This window comes from Culex quinquefasciatus, chromosome 2, assembly GCF_015732765.1.
Source record: "Culex quinquefasciatus strain JHB chromosome 2, VPISU_Cqui_1.0_pri_paternal, whole genome shotgun sequence".
NCBI lineage: Eukaryota > Metazoa > Arthropoda > Insecta > Diptera > Culicidae > Culex > Culex quinquefasciatus.
This window is the reverse complement of record NC_051862.1, coordinates 5,249,219-5,268,681: the sequence shown is the minus strand read 5'-3', so window position 1 is coordinate 5,268,681 and position 19,463 is coordinate 5,249,219. Positions and strand designations below refer to the sequence as shown.

Sequence of the window (19,463 nt, the reverse complement as noted above, 5' to 3'; positions counted from 1 at the left end):
CTTTGTTTCGTCGTCCGTGTCTGTCGCGGGTGACCATTAACGGCCATGATCGATGACGACCAACTTTTTCAAAACTTTTTTTCGTGAAATCGTCTATATATCAACATTTTTGAATTGTCTACTCTACAACTTTGTAGAACAATGTTACACTCTAAAAAATAACCCTGCAAAGTTAGAAAAAACACGAAATTTTAAAATGAAAAATTTTGTTTTAAATGAAAAAATGACCCTTTTGGGTCAATGTAGATTCGAAAAGTACATTAAATTTCCCATGAAATGGCATGTTCTAAAAAAATTTACAATCGAGTAACGGAAAATGGGAGAATTTTTATAACTTTTTTAGTGTTTTTTCGATGAAAAATACGTTTAATCGGAATTCCGAGTACGCCATCAAATCGGGCGTCTAATTTTACATAAAAAGTCCCTTTGACACCAAATTTCTATCTTATCACCGTTTCAGGCTGCAAATTATTGAAAAACACCTCTTTTTCGCATGTTCAAAAATGGAAGGGGTCGTACCGCCCCTCCGTCACGAGATATCAAAAAATGGACCTCAGATTCATGATCAGGGACAAACGTTACCCCTTAGGACAAAGTTTCACGCAAATCGAAGAGGGGTCGGGGCAACTGCTGTGTGAGTTGGCGGAGAATTACCCTTTACTTTTTTTTTCTTTTATTACTTTACTTTTTTTAACTTCCATCTTGGAATTCGAACTCATGAAATTGTTACTACTATCTGATTAAGATAAACCAATATGTGTTAACATTTTATTGAAATCGTAAGAATAATCATTGGAAATGCTTTGAAACTGTATATTATTAATTGTATTTTATTCAAAGTTTCAAAAGTTTGCCGCTTTTAAAATATGTTAAATCTTTAAAATTTCAATGTATTCAGAGGTCCATTCAACTTAACAGAGTTTTTGCATTAACGTTTTTTTTGTAACATTTGCACGTAATTTCAATAACCTTAGTTTTTTCCTTTCTTAATTAAGAATGGTATAGGGTTTTTGTTGATTTAAATTAATTCTACCGAATTTATTTTCTGTTCTTCAATATTTAAATTTTGTCATAGCAAATGTCTAGCAAATGCATGAAATAAAAAAAACAATTGAATTTCTACTAATACAGGTAGTTTTTAGTATTTTAGATGGAAATATTAATATTTATTTCTTTTTTAAATAATTAATTTTACCGCTATTTGAGGCCAGTATTAAATTTAGCCCGCCAATCAAAAACTTTAGGTGCTTCTGATTTAAAACAACCCAAACTAATTGAATCATGAAAATAATGTCATAACAAGAACATAAACAACAGTATCTGGACGCATTTAGAATAGTTAAAAATGGGAAGGTAAACAGGTATTTTTCAAATGTTTATGATTATTTTTTAATTTTGTGAAGCTGATGGAATTCAGAGATAAATTTTTAAAATTTATTTTAATTTTTTTAGTTAAATCGAGATATTGAAGAGTTAACAACAAAACGTTTTTTTCATTTTCATTCGGAAAAATCATATAATTTATTTTAACATTTACAAAATGTTTGCATTTGCTATCTATTTTCAACGACCATATGCGATATTTCTCGTCCAACATTTCAAAGATTTAATAGGATATCCCCGCCAGAAACCACAAAACTGCACCACAATCAAAACTATTCACTCTTTGATGTCCCGAACGCTTGTGAACAACCTCGCCAGGTATAAACATCCCGGACAAAAAAGGACAATAAAATCCTCCAACTAACCAAGGCTATTCAACGGTGACGGGGTGCTTCAAAACTCATAATTGTCCTGTGAGGATTCTTTCCTCCTCTTCCCGCTCCAGCCCTCAAGTCAGTTCTGGGGAAGCACATTCTAGCCGTCCAGACAGTTGTGTCTATAAATCAGAGCTCAAAAGAGAGAGAGTCGTCCCTTTTCTTCCTTTCTTTCCTTTCTTTCTCCCTCCCCACGTGTCCAACCACGTACGATTTATGCTGTCGCCGTGCTTTATGGACTCTAAGACCGACTCCTGAATTGTACGTACAACTGTTGGCTGGCTGGGGAAGCCGCAGAGTTTATTAAATTACCTCTTATTATAATAATGGGACGCACTCCGGGAGGGGGAGATTTATGCGGTTTGATAAACGTTAATGGCCTTGCAAATTGTTACGTGAATTTTTGAGTGATTTCCATTTGGCGCAAGATTTGAGGGTGATAAAATTTGAGGAAATTTCAATGAAAAGTGAAACCGCTCCCGGTTTAGTTGGAGAGATAAAAGATTGCACCATTGAATCGATTTGGACTTCAAAGAGTGAAAACTTCCTGGACAATGACTAAAGGGGACGAGGACGGTACGGTAGATTAACTGCAATGATTAGCTTGCGCTGTTGCATTCTAAAATCGTATCGCGAACCTACCCAACATGGAATTGCTTTGGCTTCTCCTGCCGAGCGTTGTCCTGCGTGTCGTTCCGAGCTCGGGTTTCCCCCTTTGTACACGCAGCGCAACATGTTACCAACATCGCATAATGGATTCAACATCTGTCAACCCAATTTTGGTGCTGCTCCTGGAACTTTTTTCGTCTTCCCTTTCAGTTTGGCAAAGAACCCTTAGAAACAACTGTAGTTAAATTTTGACACGGCTAATTGCCCGGCAAAAGTCAAATAAAACATTTATTTTCGGTGTCACTCGCGGGGATGTTACTTTCGGAAATTGCGTTTTTCGAACGTTTCCACCTTAAAGAGGGTCGTCGTATGTTTTTGGTCAATCGGGGCCATCAATTACAGTGAGTGAGTGTATTTTATTAAAGGAAATGGCATGATAAGCATATGGAAAATAAGTGTTTTTTTCCTTTTTCTTAAGATCATGATATTTTATAAAAACTGTAGCAATTCTAACAACAGGAAAAAAGATAATGCAAATTAATTGTTATAATGCTTCAATTTTAATGCTACCAACGACGAAAACGGGAAAAACGACTTTTTCCACTAAAACTGCAAAAATTTACATGTATGTGAGGTTTTTGATTTTTGAACAAACCCAGACATTCTAAAAATGGTTCAAAACACAGAGGAATGCATTTTAAATTGATTTCAGCTTATTGCTCTTGAAATTCCATTGAAATGTTGAATTGTTTTGAAATCAAAATGTGCATAATTTGATGTACGGGTTTTAAATGAAAAAAAAAAATGCATGAATTTTTAATTTTAAAGAGTTTTTTTCCTGTAAAATCTGATATTTTGATAAAATACCTTATTTTTTTCGAAAAAAAAACTCGAATTTTGATAATTTGGGTTTCAAACGAAGCGAAATTTTATGTGTATTTTTATTTTATAATAGTGTTTTCTGTGAAAAATACTATTTCTTTACAAAATACAGTATTTTTTACAAATATTGAAATTTTCATAACTGAGCAATTCTCTGAGATTTCGGTCATTCGTTTTTTTTTGTATTTTTTTATCTGGCTGAAACTTTTTTGGTGCCTTCGGTATGCCCAAAGAAGCCATTTTGCATCATTTGTTTGTCCATATTATTTTCCATACAAATTTGGCAGCTGTCCATACAAAAATGATATGTGAAAATTCAAAAATCTGTATCTTTTGAAAGAATTTTTTGATCGATTTGGTGTCTTCGGCAAAGTTGTAAGTATGGTAAAAAAAATTTGGTGAATTTTAATTCAACTTTTTGTCACTAAAACTTGATTTGCAAAAAAACACTATTTTTAATTTTTTTTATATGTTTTAGAGTACATAAAATGCCAAATTTTCAGACATTTCCAGAATGGGCAAAAAATCTTCGACCGATTTTTTGAATCAATACAGATTTTTTCAAAAAATCGAAATATTGGTCGCAACAATTTTTCAACTTCATTTTACGATGTAAAATCAAATTTGCAATCAAAAAGTACTTTAGTGAATTTTTGATTAAGTGCACCGTTTTCAAGTTATATCCATTTTTAGGTAACTTTTTTCTAAATAGTCGCAGTTTTTATTTTTTTTAAATAAGTGCCCATGTTTGCCCATTTATGAAAAAAATATTTTTGAAAAGCTGAAAATTCTCTATATTTTGCTTTATTGAATTTTGTTGATACGACCCATAGTTGCTGAGATATTGCCATTCAAAGGTTAAAAAATAGGAAAATTGATGTTTTCTAATGGTACGTTCGTTTGATGGCTAGTTCCACACTGAGTGCCGCACTCAGAGCTGTCAAAGTGTTTCTTTGAAGAAACTTGCGCTAGTTCCGCACGAGTTTCGCCGCCATCTTGGAACTGAAACTCTAGTGCCGCACTCGATATTTTTTCAGTTTCATGCGAGTTCCAAGCACACTGACAGATGACGTTCGATTGAACCAAAACTGACACCGACGAGTGCGGCACTCAGTGCCACACTGGCTGTTCAAACGAACGTACCATAAGTCTCACCCAAACAACCCACCATTTTTTAATGTCGATATCTCTGCAACTATAAATCAGATTAACAATGTTAAAACATGAAACATTCGTGAAATTTCCCGATCTCTTCGAAAAAAATATTTTCAAAAATTTAAAATCAAGACTAACATTTCAAATGGGCGTAATATTGATTTTTTTCAGTGTAGTCCATATCCATACCTACAACTTTGAGGAAGACACCAAATCGATCAAAAAATTCCTTCAAAAGATACAGATTTTTGAATTTTCACATATCATTTTTGTATGGACAGCTGCCAAATTTGTATGGAAAATTATATGGACAAACAAATGATGCAAAATGGCTTCTTTGGGCATACCGAAGGCACCAAAAAAGTTTCAGCCGGAAAAATAATACAAAAATTAAAATTAAAGAAAAAAGACCGATTCCGTAGAGAACTGCTAAACTTGCAGCATATATGAGTCTAAAAAAAATATTATGTATGCATTTTAATTTATATGAGTTTTTAAGATAATTATCAAATTTTCAAAAAATACCTTTTTTTCTAAAATATTGAAATTTTCAGAAAATATAATGTTTTCTACTACTCAAATTATCATATTTCGCTACATGCATATAAAACTAATTTGACCTAATTAGAATTTTTCTGTGAAATACTTACAAAACACAGTATTCTTATTCGAAAATACTAAAAAAAATGCAATTTACGTATCAAACTTAGCGATTTTTTTTGCGCATTTGTTCTTTTAATATAAATTACCGAAATTTTCAAAAATAAAAACACCATACATTTTATAATAAAAAACTCAAGTTTTGAAATTTCGAAAAATGCGGATCAAACGAAACGTATTTTTATACATTTTAGTTATGTTGTAAAATACTGAAATATTCATCAAATAGTGCCATTTTTTTGCATTTTCACTTTATTTAAGCTTTTTTTTTTTTGGAAAATACACAAATTTTCATAATTCACAATACTGCCCACCATTGAAAAAACGGCTAATATCCACTTTTGGCAAAAACGAGATATTAGCACCAGGTGGTAGAGGATGTTCCAACGCATCTTCTGGAACTTGAATTTTACTGAAATAGTGTTAAGACTTGGCTGCCGATGCGAAAAACCAAACGGCTAATATGCCACATTAGGAAATTGCCTTGACGGAGATTTTGTGACAAACACTAAAACGCGTTTTTCTCGGAATACTTGATTTGGCATAATAGTCGAATTTTCAATTATGGGCAGAATACGCATCATAAGCATAGCGTATCAAACGATACAAAATGTTGCATGCATTTCCGCTTTTAAAGGGTTTTTGTGAAAAATACTTGAAGAAAAAACGTTTTATGTATTAGCTTTTTTTTAATTGCAATTTAAAAAAATTAAATTGGATTTTTTTATTTTAATATTTTTGAAAAAAATACGACTTTTGTGAAAATTTGAAGTAATTTTATAAAAAAAAATCTGATAAAGTGAAAATGCAATTTTTCGCTTAGATGATACCCATATTGTGAATTATGTAACAGTTTTATTTGACAATTATTTTCAATAAAGTGAAATTGCATTCAACATTTTGGCAGGTTTGATACTCATAAAGCGAAATGATAGTTTAAGTGTTTTCGAAAAAGTACGTCTTGTGATTTTTGTTGTATTTTACAAAAACCATACATTAATAACGTGAATATGCATTCAAAATTTTGCTTCGTTTGGTATTCAAATTGCAAATTATGAAATATTTAGTTTTTTGGAAAAAAATACGGTTTAAATAAAAAAAATTGTATTTTCGAAACAAAAATCCATATTTAAAAAAAAATTCTTTGAAAAAAGCATGATTTGGTTGGATTATGATATATATTAAAATGGGTTGCCGGGACCTTGGTGTAGGGGTAAGCGTGGTTGCCTCTCACCCAGTCGGCCTGGGTTCGATCCCAGAAGGTCCCGGTGGCAAATTTTGAGACGAGATTTGTCTGATCACGCCTTCCGTCGGACGGGAAGTAAATGTTGGCCCAGGACTAACCTAATGGTTAGGTCGTTAGCTCAGTCCAAGTGTAGGAGTCGTCTCCCTGGGTCCTGCCTCGATGGAGTCGCTGGTATAGGCAGTTGGACTAACAATCCAAAGGTCGTCAGTTCAAATCCCGGGGTGGATGGAAGCTTAGGTGTAAAAAGAGGTTTGCAATTGCCTCAACAATCAAACCTTCGGACACCTAGTTTCGAGTAGGAATCTCGCAATCGAGAATGCCAAGGCGAATAATTTGATTTTTTTTTTATTAAAATGGGTTATCGTCGATAAGATTATCGCCGATAGAGTTATGGAAATTACTATAACGATATCGTGTTACATTATCGTTACCGTCCCGACGAACCTCGATAATGGCATCATAAACAACATTGAAAATCATGAAAATCTTCACCTTGCTGCATTACACCTTTGTACCAGGGTGCAAACCTACCCGAAATGTATAATAATCCTGAAAAGCCAATTTTGGTCTCATCGGAAACTCAATACAGCTTGATTTAGCTAATTTTCTCTTCCAAGGCTGCATAAACCACAATTGAAGTATCCATGTAATTCAAAAATTCCTACCATTCTTATCCGCAGTAATTCGCCACTACTCGCCAAAATAAAACCATTAAAAAATACGAGACGGAAATCGTCATCTCGACATTCCACACTCTCGCGGAAACGTGATAAAGCCGTTAATTGCTTCCTTCTAGCGTCATACATTTTTAATAGAGTGGCTTTAACGCTTTTCCCCTCAACCCACCCCAACCTTGCCCTCCTCACATTACACTCAGACTCCGTCGCCGTGCGTCCTCCTCGACGTGGCATAATATGAGCCCAGTCGCACATTAATTTTTCAACAGCGGACCCTTCAATTCCCCGGCGGAATCCCGCGCTTTCCCAAAACGGCAGTGTCGCATGACAACAATGAGAACATCGACTCTTTGTGTTGCAGCGACATGTCACAGCACGTGAGAAAATTTTCGTTTGAGAGCGCGAGAGGAGAGCGCGCAAACGGACGCACATGGCATGCTTCGTCGGAAAATTGCCGGTTCAAGGGAGAGAGCGAGCAAGCACGTGCCCCACGTGGCAGACTGGCTCTCTGTTATTGTTTTGCGTGCGACAAACAGAGAGTCGTAGAGAGCGGAAAAAGTCGCACGTGGAGGGAATTTTCTCGTTTTTCTTTTGTTGTGGGAGAATTCTTTTCTGTCGCACGCGCGCGCACAATGATGGCCTGCGACAACTTTTTCTCCGAGTTTTTCCGGAAATGTTGCGTCGTCGTCGGCGATGGGGTCGGGATCTTCCTTTTTACGTTTGGTACTGTCCCTTTTTGCACTCAGTAGCGGTTGGGACGTTTCTCGGATTACACGCAGCGCAGTTCTTCGGGGGAGGTCAGTCGTTTTGGGAAGTTTTTAAGAGTGTTTTGTGTGTGACAAATGTGTTTGCCGGATTGACCGTTGGATTATTCGGTGTGTAGGCAGCTTAATTCCTCGAATTTACGAGGCCATTTTTTTGCGGAGCCGGAGGATTCCCCCCCGGTCGGTGACATAAATATTTATACATTTCCCGAGGAAAACTCGACTGCGGTTAATGAAAGTTGACAAAGTGAGTGACGCATGGCTTAACGAAGGATACAGCAAATCGCTCACACATGGTGAAGTGTTAATCCCGGGCTTGATTTTTGACCCTGAATCAGCAGAGTGAAATTGTAAACCAGAAATTGCATTGAAATTTGCCCAACTGAAGCTGTAATTGAAAAAACGCGGAAAAAAAGAAGAGGCACAAAATAAAGTCCGCAACGAGTGATTGAGTGAGCGAGCGATCTCGGTGAGCCGTTTTCACAAGTGAGACAAGCGCGAGGGGAAAATTTAAATTAAAAAAGGATTAAAGGATTAAAACAGTGCACTGGTGCGGAAAATTTGGTGTGTGTGGGTGTGCGAGTGCACCCCGATATCCCGATAAACGTGTTGGCCGTTTTTTTTTTTTCATTTTCCACGGTTGTTGCAGAATTTCCATCGGTCAGGTGGAAGCAGGACGACCAGGAAAAGAGTGAGTTTTTTTCTGTTTGTTTGAGTGTGTGTGCGGGAGGGCTTTGGAAAAGTCGCTTGATAATAATGAAACGAACGAACCAAATTTTGAAAAAAAAAAAGTGAGATTCGGGTGAAATAATGATGCGCCCATGTTCGGCATCAGTTGTGTGCACAAAAAAAAAGACAAACAGACACAGATGATGGCACAGCCAGAATAAAAGAGTCATTTTTCGTATGTGTGTGCAATTTTATCAACCCGGCTTGAATGTGTGCGCGAGGGCACACAATAGAGGTGGCTTCGGTGTGTGCGTGGGTGGAAAGTGTTTGAACAGGTGGTGGAATTTCAGGAATTTGTGTCAGTTTGAAACAATTATTTTTTCTTTGAATTGAATAATAACAAAGTATTTATTTATCGGGCACTACAAAAACATCCAGACCAATAATAAATTCAAGTATTCCCTGCAAAACAACTTAACTGAAATAAAAGAATTCAAAAAATCTGTTTATGTTTTATAAATAAGTTTGTAGATTAAACAGTCCAGGCTACATAATCCGAAGGCCTCGGAAAAAATTCCTTTCGGATAATCGACCCACTGAGAATGTTGGCTCGAGCCTCGACTCGATTCAGGCTCGATCTCGAGCCAGATCGACTCGAGGCGTGAGCCAAAATTCTTAGTTGGAAATCACGAAAAAATGTATCATTTTAAATTTTTCGAGAATTTTTATCTTGCATGTTTTTTTTTAGTTTGATGAAACTTTGGATTTGCATTCCATACGTCAAGAAGAGTTAATTACCTTAATTAAATATTTTGAACTGTTTCAAAATTAATCCTTCGTGATTATCATTAAATACGGCATATTACTTGAAAATTGTGCTTTTTATTTAAAAAAAGAGTCGAATTCGATTGAAATTTTTATTTTGCATCCAAAAATGTTTTTTTTTCTTACCAGATAATAACCTAATTTGAAAAAAAAATTGGTTGAGCCAGTTACATAGCCATATATGCATTTTATTGATATGTATTTATTGTTTTCTCATTTTGGCAGCCATATTCTATTTTAAATTTTCAAACCTTTTAAAACATGTGCACCGTTATTTTTTTAAGCTCAATGACTCTAAACAAGACAAAGAAAGAATATCGATAACCGAGTCTTCAAACCTCATTTTTTTATTTTTGGTCTTATTTATTAACATTTAACTACGCTACAGCAATAAAGAATTTTTCAATCCAAGAAAGCGGTCAAAATGGCGGCAGAGCAATTCCAGTCCAAAACAGGATTTTTTTGTTACTTTTTTCTCGATCCTCTCCGATTTCAATGAAACGCTTATGTAAGCCATTTTTGTGTACACAGAAAAAAAAAATTCCGGTAAATTTACATCATTTATGATGTACCAAAAGTGCACGTCATTAATGATGCTAATTTACATCGACTTCATTGTAAATTTAAGTGTCATCCGACGTAATCGTGCGGAACAAACGGCGCTCAGAAACTTGTAAATTTCCGATGAAATCGATGTAATTTTACCCAATCCAAAATTTTTGTCCGTTGAATTTCGAACGATGTAAATTTCAAATGCTTTTAGCCTGCAATGGGTTTGAACAGTTTACTTTTGTTTTCTTTCAAATCAAATAATGTACTTTGATTTGAATAAAAACATAAGTTGACTATTAAACACTACAAAAGGCAAAAAAAGAATGAAATTTTATCAGATTCCAAATTCAACGGAGTAAATTGAACTTATTTTTTTAAGATATCAACATTCGTAAACCATTGTTTGGTATATTAGCACATTGACGTTTGATTGCCGCATCTAAAAAGCGTTTTCATCACCGGATTGATACCGATCAAGTGAGAAGCAAGTCTCTACAAGTTTTTTTTTTTGCAAAAAAGGAGTGAAAATATTTATGCAAATTGAATTGAAAAGGACGTAATACTCAACATGCCAAATATTTGAGTTTTTTCTACATATAGTCTGTGACTTCTGTCGAAATAAACTTAAACATACTCATTTAACACTGGAACGCCCAACGCATGTCCAACTTATACGGACGCCCAAGCCTCCCAAAAAAGGTGGAACGGTAACTTCAACTCGCTGGTTCTCGGGCATTACTCAACCAATCGGGACGATTCTTGTTTCCAGTGATTTGTAAGAATGTCCAGATGATCCTAAAATTTTGCAGAACTTGATTTGAACAAATCTGTAATTTCTGCGACCGAAAACATCGTTCCACCTTTTTTAAAAAGACTGCCTCCGCGGAATTTTTGGCGAATTTTTTTTTACACTGGAAAAAAAAAGTTGGAACGATGTTTTTGTTCGCAAAAATTACAGATTTGACCAAATTAAGTTCTGCAAAGTTCTAGAATCATCTAGACATCCTAACTAATCACTGAAAAAAAGAATCATCTTGATTGGTTGAGTTATGCCCGAGAACCATTGAGTTGAAGTTACCCTTCCAACTTTTTCGGAGCCTTGGGCGTTGGAATGTTAAAGTAGAACTTGACTAAGGTTGTAATCATGTGACCCGCCTCGCTGAGGATGTCGGAGAGTTGACAATTTTCGTTTTCCAGATGACCGTTTCAGTTGACTATATCGAATTCGACCTGGCGTCGTCATCGCTGGCTGGACAGGCTGCGAATCTGTACCGCTACCAAGCGCTTGATTCAAAAGTGTCTCAACGAAAACACGACGAGAGGTGTTTATTTTGGGCGATTTCATTAGTGAGATGATCTTACCTACCTCGAGCAAACGATGGAGATCAGTGCTGAATGATCTCGTCCAAGCTAGGAGTAGAACTACTACTGGCACCGTTGCAATCGAATCGGGCGGTCGCGATTTTTCCGTGAATCTCTAGTGGTCCTGTAATCTGAAGTCGGCTTCTATATAGACCATCTTTTCACCGGACTACGCCTTTCCTGAACCGTTTCTTGGCCAGATTCCATTCAAATGTCGACTCTTAGAAATTTGATCCCCTGCGTGACAGGTTCCTCTGAAAAAAAAATCAGAAATACATTACCTACTGTACATATTCACTTTTCACTGTACTTACCAAGCACATAATCCTTTTCAACGGTTGCTTTCCCGGTTCTTCCTTCTTCCGGCCATTCCTAGGACCCAGTTTTCCTGTTCGTGTTCGAAACCGGGTCCGAGTGCTCAAAAACTTTTGGTCTAACACTTTTCTGTCTTTTATTTTTATTTGGTTTTGACGTTTCTCACATCCTTTTGGTCGACGAGTCGTCGACATAGCTGAATGTCGACCCCTTCAACCATTGTCGGAGTTAAGAAACGGTATTAACATTTGACGCGGGTGTAAATTTAAATGTTTTTGGGAGTGTGATGCATTCTGTTTATTTCATAATAAGTAATTCAGATTAGGCGTCATCCATAAAGTATGTACGGTCTTGGGAGGGGGGAGGGAGGTGGGTTACCGTAGGTGTGATAAGATGTTACGAAGGGGGGATGGAGGTTTTCGAGACTGTGACGTCACGCTAGGTTTTTTTTATGATTACATAATATTAATTCAAAATGTACACAGTTAAATTAAATCCTCTTCTCTAATACTGTTTGCTTACTATTATTTAGAAGTACCGTCATCAGGGGTGACATTGGGTCTGAGGGGTGAGATTGGGTCTAACCAATTTCTGCATTTTTGTATTACCCAAACTCACCCCAGACCCAATGTCACCCCTGATGACAGTATCACATTATAGTTTATTTTATAGTCACATTTTTTTTAGCTGGAACTTCAATACTTTCCAAATTCTTGCTAGATAAAAATAAATGCTTAGAAAAATAGCTATAAATGGTTTAAACTTATTAGATACAAATCTATGAAAAACAGTTTTCAAGATTATTTAATACTTGAATGTTATACCAGGTCTTCTAATTTTTAAAAGATGCAAAACTGTTTTTTATACCGCAATGTTTATTCTAAAATATGAATATGAGAGTTTAAAGATATGAAAACTATAAAAAAAATCCCATCGAAAACAAAGGGGGACCCCTCAAAATGTGACGTACTTTTTGAGAGGGGGTTTAACCTTGTGTGACAAAGTGTGACATAGGGGGGTTTTAATTTTGGCCGATTTTTGCGTGACTGCTATGGATGACGCCTTAGTCATAAACATGATTTGCCATAGGGTCCTGAAGCCCATTGTTAATTTTAATATACAACGATAAAAGGCACACCCAAAAACTTCTGTTCTGATTATTTTTATTTAGCGCAAAAAATAAAATCTACATGACCACATTTGAAGATGGGGCGACTAAGGCCCTCTTGGAAGGAGGTGTTAAAGCAGGGATGACACATTTGCAGAGCACTGCTCAGTGCTCAATCGTAATGCATGTTATGATTTTTAATTAAATGAATAACTCACAAAAATGGTAACCATTTTGGACTTCTTTACCCAAAAAAAAATATTTTGAAAATATTATTTGGTCATCAAGTTCAAATCTGGAGTTTTTTAAAAGGTCTAATAAACCAAATTTCAGTTTTTGCTTTTGGGTGTTTTTGAAAACCGCCTTGAGTCAGGGAATAAAACACCCAAAAGCAAAAACTGAAAATTTAGTTCATTGGACCGAATTACCGAAAAAAAACTCCACTCATTTGCATTCTTGTTTTGTACCAAATTGGAATTGGTTGTCGAGACTTTTCTACAAAAGAAATTTTGCATAATGGAAAAAAAATCAAAAGCTTTTGTTCATCGGATAAGCCGGGAAAAACTTCAATTAAAATTTGCATTGGCCTTATTAAGTAGACCTAAAAGTTTGTAAACGTCTTGAATCTATAATTCCAAACGTCAACTATACCAATTTTCCTTTCTGACGAAAGTTCCGTCAAAACCCCTAAATAGCTTTTTGTGCTAACCTCCTTCTACCCACTTTAGGGGTCTATTCGTCGGAGTCTGGATTTATCAAAATTCTTGGTTGACCAAGTTTACCGTGTACACTCCGACACACCAGAGTTGTCATCCTGTCTGCCAAACTGAAAATTTCCAAACATTTTGTTACACGCTTACCAGGGGAACTCAAATTTGAGTGGATCCAAGCAAAACGGCGCAAACCGTAGTCATACAAATTTGACATCGAGTACCCGAACTTAATTTTAACATGGTGAAGCCGATGTCAAATTTGACATGCCTTGTGTACCGGAAAAATCCTCCAGGAAAGCAGAAAAATGGTTCCGGGGGACGGATATCGGTTCGGAATGACAGTGAAAAGGAAATTGTCGTTTTGTTCCAGTTTTTTTGCCGATTTTATTTGAATTTTAATTGTGTTGAATTATAATTTTATCATTAACATTATCATTATCATTTTCAGCATTTGAGCCGAGGATCTTGTTTGGCGGAATTCGACGGAATTGACTACGGGTGGACGGGGGCTAGCGAGTGACACTTGCCGATATCGTTGAAGAGTTCGTCGACGAGGTTGCGCGTGCTGTCGGTTCGGACGATTATCCAGTGGGTTGATGACGATACTCTTGTCGAGCGGATCGCCGTGGACGATCTGCCAGTGGTGAAAGACGGACAGGCAGAAGGCTTGCCTTGGGTGTACGTTCGCAGGTCGGTTCAAGCCAAGCCAAAACGAACGTGACGTCCGGCCAAGATGTACACGGAGGAAACGAAGGGCTTGCACTTCGACGAAGTGATACGATTCCATGTGTGGCTATGGAGAAAAGTAGGTGACTGGGGATACTTCGAAGCGACTCCTGAACCGTTCATTTGAGTTCTGTGAATCCTGAGAGTGACAAGCCTCGTATGGTCCAATCGCTAAGCCCGACCAGAATCTTCTGCATGAAGCTTGTTACAGTCCTGCTCACATCAAGGCAACACTTGGCTCTGGTGCACAACTGTTACATCTGACGATCCATGCCGGATTCATGCACCCGAGTCGAGAGTTAATGGTATGATTTGTTGACCATGCGCAGGCGTTTTCGGGAGTTCCGACGGGTTGACCGGTTCGACGGCTATCTTGATGATAGACTGGGTGTTGAACTTGAGCGAAGATAAACACGTCCTCGTTCATGTTGACATCGGTTATGGTCGAGGTTTTGACGATGCACTAGTCGATGGGAACTCGATTCCCGGCGAGGACGTGGTTCAACTCGACCTTTATCGCACCTCGTAAATCCACAACCGCCCGACCCACAGCGTACGGGAATCTTCCTCGCCCATGAGAACTCTGACCTCCTGCCCGGCGTGCAACGTCCCGCTCATAATCCGCGCCAACATCTGGAAGAACGTACAATCTTCCGTCGGATATATTTTCGAGCTGTGCACCATCAACTGCGCAGTCTGGTCACAGTTCAGCATGTCCTGGTAGTTTCCACTTTACTTCACCCCCGTGTAAATGTGGTCAATCTAGCTCTAGTGATTGAAAGTTCTACACGCACATGTTCAGAAACTCACAAAAATCCCCAACAGATTCCAAATTAACCTCAACAGCGACCCTTCCTCCTTCGTCACCCGAATGTTCAGCTCAGCCAACAGCGGCTCTGACGCACCAAACAGTCCATGAAGGCCACCTGCATGGTAACGCTACGAAACTTCGCCAAAAGGATCGGCCCAAAGTAAATTTAACGGCGGCCACTTTCAACAGAACAAAAGCGTGAAACGGCAAGGATAGCCCTCGCGGTTAGGCAGATCGCCTCGAACATGGCTGCGTTGAGGGTAATACCCTTGGAGACGATTGCCGCCGGAACGTAGTGATCGTAGAATATCAGGTGGAGCATCAGCACAAGGAAGGTAATCGTGTCCGTGCTGACACTGTCCGCGAGGTTGCGCAGAAGCGGAGAGAAAATGTAGACAATTACTACCACGGCTGCGGCCGTTTTAAAGTCCTCCATGACGGTGTCAAGTCGGAGGCTTCGCCGGCATAGATGAGATATCCGATGACGGTTCCGAAGATGGTCTGTCCAAGTATGCTTTGCGGTTTGAGAGCTCCCGTGTACAGATAGTGGAACATGATCAGAAAACTAATGATGATGGAAAGTTGCTGGCTCAGCCGGGTGGCACCTAGGAATTCATCCGGAAGTGTGTACATCTGAAGGTTGACGTTAGCTTCAGCTCCTGCAGGAAGTTCGGACTCGTGTAATTGTCCTCGAAGTCGGCATTTTGGTACAGGTTGATGTCATGCGCGCAGTTCGACGGATTATACTGAAATAGAACCATGAAAACAATTAGACCAAATTTATTGTTAGTAAACTCTTCCATCCCCGGCATATTCTGCCTCCCAACTTTGGCAGACAATCCTCCTCAAATAATGAACCACTAACATTACAAATAGCGCCTTGTACCGTCATCGGGGGCGAATTGGGACACATGGGGTGAATTGGGACAGCTTTTTTAGCAATGTTGCAGCCTAATATTTTAATATTTTTGAGTGGTTTCGAGTAGACCAGATTCATAGCAACAAAATGTGTACATCCATTTCCAAATGTGAAGCATTGAACTGGTTCAGGGTTGTTACGGGAAATTCGAAAAAAAAAATCACGCCAGTTCCGCGCCGACCGAAACCCCAATCCGCGCGAAATCAACGCCATATAAAAAAAAATCTCGACCAACATTCAAGAAATGTTATTTCCAAAGAAAAAAAACTAATGCAGAAAGTATTTTAAAAAAAATGAAACTCGTTTTATGTTTGAAGGAATGAAAGCAAAAAATCCTTTTAAAAATACCTCAAGAGACGTCAAGAAAAGTGTCACAAAAAAAATCTTTATGCAAATCAGAGCGACAATAATTTTGACCGCTATAAACAAAAAAGCAAATTATAAACCAATATAAACGAAATTTAAAAATCTAATAAATGAAATTTAACTTCAAAAATATAAGCTCATAAAAACCAAAATCTAAAATTTTAATATGATTAAAATTTTGATTTCGAAATTCTAAAAATTCAAAATCTATGAATTTTAATAAAGATTGTGATACAAATTCCTCACTAAAATTTCATTCGGAAACAAATTGCATTTCCAATATTTGAAATATTTTCTTCTAAAAATTTAAGAATTTAAGAATTCAAGAATTTAAGAATTTAAGAATTTAAGAATTTAAGAATTTAAGAATTTAAGAATTTAAGAATTTAAGAATTTAAATTTAAGAATTTAAGAATTTAAGAATTTAAGAATTTAAGAATTTAAGAATTTAAGAATTTAAGAATTTAAGAATTTAAGAATTTAAGAATTTAAGAATTTAAGAATTTAAGAATTTAAGAATTTAAGAATTTATGAATTTAAGTATTTAAGAATTTAAGAATTTAAGAATTTAAGAATTTAAGAATTTAAGAATTTAAGAATTTAAGAATTTAAGAATTTAAGAATTTAAGAATTTAAGAATTTAAGAATTTAAGAATTTAAGAATTTAAGAATTTAAGAATTTAAGAATTTCAGAATTTCAGAATTTCAGAATTTCAGAATTTCAGAATTTCAGAATTTCAGAATTTAAGAATTTTATATTTTTTTTTTATTTTGAATTTTTGTCTTAATTTCGAATTTTTGATTTTTTAAGTTTATTCGAGTTTTGAATGTCAAATTTTTTAAATTCTGAATTTAGAAATTTCGGATTATTTATATTATGATTTTATTAATTCGTTTTTTTTTAATCCAAATTTTAAAATTTCTGATTAAAAAACTATTAAAATGTTTCGATTTTTTTTAATTTTAATTTTGAATGATAGGACATTAATTTTTGAATGTTCTGATCTTTTTATTTTTCGCCAAGAACGTTTAAATTTAGAAAAATATTTCTACGGGTAAATCCCATCTAAAATTCAAAGGCAAATTGAATATATCCATTATAAAATTAAAAATAAATAAGGTTAAAAAACAACTCTTCAAAACTCAAAAGAAATTTCATATTCAGAGCCGGATATATTAGAAATGAGTTAAGTGTAGTAGGGGAAATCTACCCTTTCCAATCAAAAACCTATCTTCGTCATATGGAGAGTTTGATGCTCGATTAAAGCTCCAAAAATACTATTTGGGCTATAAACTTACCAGCAACAGCACCGCCTCGAGTAAGCACGCAAATGTATGCCACTTACTGGCCAAAAAGATCACATTTAATACACTTTTGATCATAATTTGTATTTTGCGAGACCACTTCTCATCATTTTGTTGGCACACACAGTGACACACACGAGAATCCCTCAAACGCTTAATGAATATCGCCAAAATTAACTTTTCACTTTCGCTTACTTTTTCACGGCGCTTAAGATATGAAATTGCTTCCAACTACCGGCAACATGTTCTTTTGATCATTAGTAAGGCACTCACTTGAAGAATAATCCCGAAAAATGTAATAAATTAGCAAGCGCCATCAAAAAAACAAACGCGCCAAGTCGTTTGACGTTTCAATTTTCACTTTGCTTTCCACTCGAAGGCTGAAGAAAACCGAGCGAGAGACGAAGGCAAAGAACAAAGGCTGGCCGTCCACACCACCAGCAGCACAGCCAGCGATGCCAGGAAACTTTCCCTATAAATGCCACTTTTCGTGAGTGTTCGTTTGAACTGTCAGCGCAAATGGCAACACTCGACAGAGTGTTGGAAGAAAAAGAACTAAGCCGATATTAGAAAAATGGGCGTGGCCCAATGCATTCGCCTCGATTAGAATACCCTTGGGATTTTTTTGTTAAATGCTTGGTAAAGAAATAGAATAACTTTTAGTGAAAGTGAAAATAAACAGAAATGTTCACAAAAACTTGCTCTACTCGTTGGTGTACTTGGTTTTAGTAAAATTCAAGGGAGACTCTAGATTATCCAGCATCATTCAAACACGACCGCTTATTAGGATTAAAATGGGTAGATTTCCCCTAATAATTTTATTTGAGAAATTCTCAACCATAGATTCTAAAAAAAATAATCGCAACATAATCTTCAGCTTAATTTTTCGACGGTTCGTATTAAGAAAATACAAACAAAGATTTTCAGAAAAAAATCTACTAATAAGAAATTGGAATTGCACTCAATGGAAAAAACAAATTATCGTAATTCCTGATAATATCTTTCTTAATAAATAACTTGAAAGTAATTTTATCTCTCCCAATTAATTTATTTATCAAAAGTGCCATCCGCGCCTGAGCAAAATTAGTCAGCAAATCCGCGCCGTCCGTAACAACCCTGTTGGTCTAAAATGTGCTGTCCCTATTTGGACTGTAGTCCCGATTCACCCCAGATGACGGTACATTAACTTTGCATGAGACAGCGCTAGAAGAAATCGGTCCACCGGTGGACCGATTCCTCCTGCACAAACTGCAAAGGATTCCGCCCACCGGTGGACCGATTCCTCCTGCACAAACTGCAAAGGATTCTGTCCACCGGTGGACCAGTTCCTCCTGCGAAACTTTCCTGAGGAAACTGTCCACCGGTGGACCGATTCCTCCTGCACAAACTGCAAAGGATTCCGTCCACCGGTGGACCAGTTCCTCCTGCGAAACTTTCCTGAGGAAACTGTCCACCGGTGGACCGATTCCTCCTGCACAAACTGCAAAGGATTCCGTCCACCGGTGGACCAGTTCCTCCTGCGAAACTTTCCTGAGGAAACTGTCCACCGGTGGACCGATTCCTCCTGCACAAACTGAAAAGGATTCCGCTCACCGGTGTACCGATTCCTCCTGCACAAACTGCAAAGGATTCTGTCCACCGGTGGACCAGTTCCTCCTGCGAAACTTTCCTGAGGAAACTGTCCACCGGTGGACCGATTCCTCCTGCACAAACTGCAAATGATTTTGTCCCCCGGTGGACCAGTTCCTCCTGCGAAACTTTCCTGAGGAAACTGTCCACCGGTGGACCGATTCCTCCTGCACAAACTGAAAAGGATTCCGCTCACCGGTGTACCGATTCCTCCTGCACAAACTGCAAAGGATTCTGTCCACCGGTGGACCAGTTCCTCCTGCGAAACTTTCCTGAGGAAACTGTCCACCGGTGGACCGATTCCTCCTGCACAAACTGCAAAGGATTCCGTCCACCGGTGGACCAGTTCCTCCTGCGAAACTTTCCTGAGGAAACTGTCCACCGGTGGACCGATTCCTCCTGCACAAACTGCA

At 37.2% G+C, this 19,463-nt stretch overlaps 1 protein-coding gene and 1 pseudogene across 2 annotated transcripts in view; one reads left to right on the top strand and one right to left on the bottom strand.

The window, feature by feature from the left end:
- Window positions 1–7,735: 7,735 nt before the first annotated feature.
- Window positions 7,736–19,463, top strand: part of LOC6054484 (lachesin) — a 126,679-nt gene continuing 114,951 nt past the window's right edge. For both annotated transcript variants that reach the window (XM_038253673.1, XM_038253672.1), the window contains exon 1: window positions 7,736–8,441. The gene's annotated coding sequence lies outside the window, so the exon portion shown is untranslated. The remainder of the gene's footprint in view (window positions 8,442–19,463) is intronic.
- On the bottom strand, window positions 14,876–15,744 carry LOC119767497 (annotated as a pseudogene).